General features: G+C 54.7%; 1 pseudogene; it reads left to right on the top strand.

Annotated features, from left to right (window-relative positions):
- Nucleotides 1-4,652, top strand: part of LOC131291763 (large subunit ribosomal RNA) — an 11,038-nt pseudogene extending 6,386 nt beyond the window's left edge.
- The last annotated feature ends 2,775 nt before the right edge of the window (nt 4,653-7,427 follow it).

Genomic DNA, 7,427 nt, shown 5'->3' with positions numbered 1-7,427 from the left:
CTCCTGTGCCGTTCTCTGGCCAACTCTCGCTGTGCACCGGTTCCGGCAGTCAAAATCGCATCCTCAGATGACTTGCACTGCTCCCTGAGTAGGCCGATTTCCTGCGTCCACCAGTACATTTCCGGTCTCACCAAAAACTGCGCTGGCGGTGCCCTCTGCATCACCTCATCGCATGCTCTAGTAAGTCCAGCGGTGAGAGTCGCCGGTGATACAGCCACTTCGGCAAACCCGGAAGCCTGGAGCGCGATCTGGAAGGCTTCGGGATGGAATTGACGCAACTTCCATCTCGGTCCAATCTGCTCGCGTTGTCGCTGCCGGTCACGATGCTGGTTCTGTTGTTGCGGTTGCCTCTGCTGATGTGGTGAAGCGCTGCTGACTGGTGTCGCGGATACGCTAAATCTCACGTATCTGTGGTCACTGTTGGTGAAAGTGTCGAGCACCCGCCAGTCGTTACCGGGTTCAATGGCCGGACTGGCGAAGGACACGTCGACCACACTTTCAGTAGCACTGCCGTTGCCGACGAACGTGGGCACACTGCCGCGGTTCAAGATCGCCAGGTCAAGCTGGTCGACGACCTCGGCGAGATCTTCACCACGCGGCTTCGTCCTCGCGCTGCCCCATCGCACGTGCCAGGCATTGAAGTCGCCCGCCAAGACTACGAGGGGGTGTGCTCTGGCCTCGATATCGATCTCGTCGAGCAGCCGCTGGTAGTCCTCGTCCGTCCATCCCGGTGTTGGTGGGGCGTAGCAAGAGATGAAGGTCACCCCCGCCACCTGGACCGACACCAGTCCTACCCTACTTGCCCAGACTCGCTGTATGGGCAAGGCTCCGGTCGTTATAACAGCTGCCTTCGCTGTCGAGTCCACCGCCCAGTTCCCGTTATTGGGTGGAACACGGTAGATCTCCGACGCCAGCACAATGTCGATCCTTTGCTCCCGTGCGGTCTGGAGCATGAGGTCTTGTGCTACCCTGCTGCGCGCCAAGTTGATCTGGAGGATCTTCAACCCAGCGTCACGCCCTCTAACAGTGGTGTTCGTAGCTAGCGGGAACATGACGGCTGGCTACTTCCGCTGCAAGCCGGTGAACCTGTCTGATGTTGTCCGGAACACGTAAGGCACTTGGGGCCCGAGCTGCACTCCTTGGCCTTGTGCTGCTTCGATCCGCACCGGAAGCAGCACTTGGAGTAGTCAGGGCCGGTGCACTCGCGAGAGCGGTGCCCCTTGCCAAAGCAGCGGTAGCAGAGCTGCTCTCCTGCAGGGACCGATGCGAGCGCCTGCACGACGCAACTCGTGTTCCCTATGGTGACCCGGTGACCGTCGAGAAGCTGGCACTGCCCGCGCGGCAGCTTGATATGGGCTTTCTGCAGCCCGTCGTACCGCCGCCACATCCGAACTGCCTCGCCCGGAACCGTCAACCCCGCCTGTCGCTTAATCGCCGAAATCAAGTCGTCGACAGTCGCCAGCATGTCGATTCCTGTGATCGCGGCCGTCTGCTTGTCGACAAGGAGGTGGGCCACTCCATCCTCCTTGATGGCTTCGCTGACATCGGCCAGCACACTCTCGCAGTCCGTGTTCGGCTTCAGCCACAGCGACAGCTTCCGCTCCCCTGTGCGGCAAACCCTCGCCACGAACTGATCCACATTGGTCTTGGAACGCACTGCCTTGTATGTGTCGAGGAAGGCCTTGCCCTCGTTGGCCTCGAGGACGATCACCGCAGGCCTCTCCACTTTAGCAGCGCTCTTTCCCGCTTTCTGTGGTGCTGCTCTCTTGTCTCCCTTGGCCACGACTTTAGCAAAGGATGCTGGTTGCGCATGCACCTTGGTTGCCACAGCCGCTGCTTTCTTTACCTTGGGTTTTGGCTTTTCTGGAGCCATGGCCTGGGACAAGACGGCCTCGACCGGGATCTCGGGGACATCAGGCGTGATGACTTCGTTCATGCCCGTCGGTTCGCCCTCTTTTTTCTTGCCGCGCCTTGCCCGGGTCCGCTTTCGTTTGAGAGTGTCGCCAGGTGGATGCTGGCTTTGCCCAACAGCACTGGAGTCGACGACATGTTGTTGTTGCTGCTGCGTAGCTACCGCCAACTCTCCCATCGAGTGGAGTCCACTTTGGAGCAGCATAAGTTCTCTTTCGCTGGCTGCCGCACGCTCACGAAGGCTAATGTTGTCTCGCTTCAGCTCCTGATTTTCACGAGACAACAACTTCAGCTTTGTCTTCAGCTCCGCGTCCCCATCCTTTGCCGTCGCCCGGCCCGTCTCCATCTCGCTAACCTTAGCGAGGAGAGTCTCGACGGTTGCCCGGAGCTCCCTCAACTCGCTGCTGAGGCTTGCGATAGTCGGCTCCTGCTGCGGGACTTCGGCCACCTGCTGGACGACGGTTGAGTTGAGCTCGTCCTCGTCGCTCTCCTCTGAAATCTCCATATCACTGGCTAGCAGGGCCATCCGCTGCACCACCACCACCGGCCGAGTGGGCGTCGCAGTCGATGGCGCGACACTGCCTCCCTTTCGCTGCCGAGTCAACGACAGCGCAACCGATGATGTCATCACTTTGTCCCCGTCGTCCTTCGGCGATGGCGCGGTAGCGTCACAGGTGGACCGGAGCCTGACGGACCGACGCGTCGAAGGCTCCCCCGATGCCTGCTCCATTCCCCTACTGCAACCCTGAAAATCGCTGTGGGCAATGGGTTAGGTTGCGGAGAGCCAGGGTGGAGTGTCTGGGAAGGGAAGGTGGGATGAGGAAGGGGAGTGGAGGAAGGCCAAGTACCGGTGCGAAATAGAAACTCCAACAAATAAAAGGCCAAACCAATCTTTTTCCCCTTTCCAAATCTGAGCTTATATCTCAGTTCTTCTCTGCGATCAGGTGCCGCCTAGTTGACAAATCCACAAACCGCCAGCCGATACACTCGCCATAAAACTCAGAGTGCCGCCTGGTTGTGATAACCGGTGATCTCCACCAGCCGAGACACTTGATGAACTGAAGGCGCCGCCTGGTTGTGACGTTGAAAAGCTCAGCACCAGTGCCGCCGCCTGGTAACAGTGTTCGAAATCTCCGCGAGCCGAGACACCCGCCACGACCCGAAGCGCCGCCTGGTGGCAATGCTGGCAATCCGCTGGTACTGGTGGCGCCGCCTGGCGGCCAAGTTCGGAACCAAGTTTAGCCGAGACACACTGAAATATTTCACCGGGATGATCGAACCTCGAAATTTTTCAGCCGAGACACATGAAACATTTCACACTTAGCCGAGACACCTTGAAAAGTTTCACTGAAACATTTCAACCGGATGGTTGGTCCATGAAATATTTCAGCCGGGACACTTGAAACATTTCACCCCCAGCCGGGACACCTATCCGGGACACACTGCCGCCAACGGTCAATTAAAAATACCGGCCAATTTTGATAACCGGCCAATTTGAATTACCGACCGATTTGAATTAACGGCCACTTCAAACCAACGGCCACCGACTCCACCAACGGTCAATTTGAACGACCCGAAAATCCGGCACCAACGGTCCTTTTTTGAAAAACTGGATCAGATGACACGGAGCCCGATTCGGCTTAGGTGAAATCGCTCGGATCTTCGAGTCCGAATCCGGCTGGAAAATGGACGATCGAATCTTCACCTGCCAAAATTTTTGCACCGCGTGCTTTCACTTTATTTACACTTATTTTGCGCTGAATTCGTCTTTTTTCATACGGTTTTCTCTGACTTTCGTTTTAAAACACCATCTGTCATCTAAAAAACCACATCCGGCCAGGATCCGGACACTTTTTAACCGAAAAACACGTAGTCCCAAATGGGGCTACGCCCCGGGCCGCTCTCCATACAAAATGTAAACAAACACTTTTCTTTCTTATTTTTCGTTGAAATCGATGATTTTAATGCGGTTTTCACTAATAATCTGTAGATTGGCACTAGTTTTAACGATTACAACAAACTTTCGTGGGTTCTTTAAACTTTTTACGCGAAATTTTTATGAAAAACACGGAGCGACGCTCAGCACGTGTTGACACTACAGCGTTTGACAGCTCACACACAGGGATAACTGGCTTGTGGCCGCCAAGCGTTCATAGCGACGTGGCTTTTTGATCCTTCGATGTCGGCTCTTCCTATCATTGCGAAGCAAAATTCACAAAGCGTAGGATTGTTCACCCTTTCAAGGGAACGTGAGCTGGGTTTAGACCGTCGTGAGACAGGTTAGTTTTACCCTACTGGTGTGCAAGTACTATCTCAATGGAATTCCTGTGCAGTACGAGAGGAACCACAGGTACGGACCAATGGCTCAATACTAGTCCGAGCGGACTTTGGTATGACGCTACGTCCGTCGGATTATGCCTGAACGCCTCTAAGGTCGTAACCGAACCAGGCTGGTAGTATATGTATAGGAGTCGTTAGCTAGATGGCTAATAACATCACGAGACCGGATTGAGTCTTCTATAGACTCTTTCCATTTATTGGAAACCCTCAAACTGAGCCTATCGCGAGTGCGCTCGCCGAAGTACCTGAAGTGGGAAAAGGCGTTGTGCTTGCCGATCTTCCAAGAATAGTTTCGACTCCTAAGACCACCCGAAAACGACGGGTTTGCAGGCTGGGCGCTACGCATTGAAGAGAGATGTACATTTCGATCCTTTCAGGCGACCCATGCTTGGTGGTTGTGTGCGGTGTGCTCCCCCCGGGGGGCACATGCGGCATACCGTGTGTGGACTAGTTGGACCCACCCTTGCGGTGGACCGACCGGTCAGTGGTGTTTGCGGGTTAACACATGCGAGCGTTGCGGCCCAGAGGCCTTACCGCCTTTCACTGCGGGTTCGTCAAGAACTTGGAGATGGTCGCAACGCATCGGGTCCTCCCGGGGTACTTGGTGTTTGGATGCTGGCTTGGTGATTAAACACTTGATATTCCATCTTCGGATGAATTTCGGGTGTCACCTGTTGCCTAAGACCACTTGCATGTTTAGCTCGCCGTGGGGTAGCAAGCGTTGTGATCTAATGGCCTTACCGGGCAAACACTTTCGGTTCGTCAAGGACTTGGAGTGCCGGGACGGGTTGGCGGATCCATCACTCTGAGTATGCCGGGTTGATACTTGGGGTTGGTTTGGTTTTGGTGACCCAATACTAGATGTACCATCTCGGTGGTATGTCAGTATCACCTATACTCCAGACCACTTGCATGGTTAGCAAGCGTTGTGATCTAATGGCCCAACCGGGCAAACACTTTGGGTTCGCAAGGACTTAGAGTGCCGGGACGGGTTGGCGGATACAACACTCTGGGTACCTCCGGGTACTTGGGGTTGGTTGAGGACTTGGTGAACAAACACTTGATATACACTCTTCGGATGTACTTCGGGTGTCACCTGTTGTCCGAGACCACTTGCATGGTTAGCAAGCGTTGTGATTCAATGGCCCTACCGGGCAAACACTTTGGGTTCGCAAGGACTTGGAGTGCCGGGACGGGTTGGCGGATCCAACACTCTGGGTACCTCCGGGTACTTGGGGTTGGTTGAGGACTTGGTGAACAAACACTTGATATACACTCTTCGGATGTACTTCGGGTATCGCCTGTTGTCCGAGGCCACTTGCATGGTTAGCAAGCGTTGTGGTCTAATGGCCCTACCGGGCAAACACTTTGGGTTCGCGAGGACTTAGAGTGCTGGTAGTGGTTGGCGGACCCAACACTCTGGGTACCTCCGGGTACTTGGGGTTGGTTGAGGACTTGGTGAACAAACACTTGATATACACTCTTCGGATGTACTTCGGGTATCGCCTGTTGTCCGAGACCACTTGCATGGTTAGCAAGCGTTGTGGTCTAATGGCCCTACCGGGCAAACACTTTGGGTTCGCGAGGACTTAGAGTGCTGGTAGTGGTTGGCGGACCCAACACTCTGGGTACCTCCGGGTACTTGGGGTTGGTTGAGGACTTGGTGAACAAACACTTGATATACACTCTTCGGATGTACTTCGGGTATCGCCTGTTGTCCGAGACCACTTGCATGGTTAGCAAGCGTTGTGGTCTAATGGCCCTACCGGGCAAACACTTTGGGTTCGCGAGGACTTAGAGTGCTGGTAGTGGTTGGCGGACCCAACACTCTGGGTACCTCCGGGTACTTGGGGTTGGTTGAGAACTTGGTGAAGATACCCCTGTCACCTTGTTCGAGGCCACTTGCATGGTAGCAAGCGTTGTGATACAATGGCCCTACCGGGCAAACACTTTGGGTTCGCAAGGACTTGGGGTGCCGGGACGGGTTGGCGGATCCAACACTCTGGGTACCTCCGGGTACTTGGGGTTGGTTGAGGACTTGGTGAGCAAACACTTGATATACGTTCTTCGGATGTACTTCGGGTGTCACCTGTTGTCCGAGGCCACTTGCATGGTCAACGGTTGAGGTGGTGATGGCGGGTAGGTGCTGTAGGGTGCCGGCCTGTTGGCTGCCTTGGCCGGGTTGGTTGGTTAACACTTGATTGAGCTTGCACCCGAGGGTAATGGCACTTGAAGGTGGGTACCGGCTGGCTGACCTGGTGTGATGGTTGGTTGGTGAACACTTGGCGGTACTTGCACTTGGCTGTGCTTGGACTTGAAGGTGGGATCCGGCTGGCCTGGGCCATTGGTGGTTGGTTGGTTGGTTAGCCCTTAGCTGGGCTGGCTGGCTGGCTGGCCATCGGTGGTGTGGTGTGTTGGGCGGTTTGTGAACACTTGGCGGTACTTGCACTTGGCTGTGCTTGGACTTGAAGGTGGGATCCGGCTGGCCTAGGCCATTGGTGGTTGGTTGGTGGGTTAGCCCTTAGTTGGGCTGGCTGGCTGGCTGGCCATCGGTGGTGTGGTGTGGTGTGGTGTGTGGAGTCGAGCATCGCGCGCCGTTGCCTTCTTCGGAGTGTTGTGGGTACGCAAGTGCTTGCAGTGCAAAGAGGTTGGTGATGGAGTGACATTGCCTTCACCATGGAGTTGCGGGTACTTAGGTACTTGCAAGGAGATGGTGGTATGGTGGTGTTGCGTGTGTGGTGTTCGATTAGAAAGATATATTTTCTAAGTCCGGATTAGTGCTGTCAGTGAGGCCGCCACTAACAGGTCCTCCACGGCCTCCGTGGTTCTTGACTTGGCGCTATTCCGGACTTGGGGCGATCACGATGTCCCCGTGCGGGACTTAGAAGATGGAAGAACACACGTACCCTTATCCCATGACTTGTGAGCGATTGGCATACGTTACCACATGAAGAGAAAAATTGGCTAAGTCCAGGATCCATATTATATGAAGAGAAAATCGGCTAAGTCCCGGATCCATATTACATGAAGAGAAAAATCGGCTAAGTCCAGGATCCATATTATATGAAGAGAAAAATCGGCTAAGTCCAGGATCCATATATATTAACCTAATAATCGGCTAAGTCCAGGATCCATATTATATGAAGAGAAAAATCGGCTAAGTCCAGGATCCATAT

This window comes from Anopheles ziemanni (genome assembly GCF_943734765.1).
Source record: "Anopheles ziemanni chromosome X unlocalized genomic scaffold, idAnoZiCoDA_A2_x.2 X_unloc_14, whole genome shotgun sequence".
Taxonomy (NCBI): Eukaryota; Metazoa; Arthropoda; class Insecta; order Diptera; family Culicidae; genus Anopheles; species Anopheles ziemanni.
Note: the sequence above shows the minus strand (reverse complement) of the source record. Positions and strands in the feature narration are given on the sequence as shown.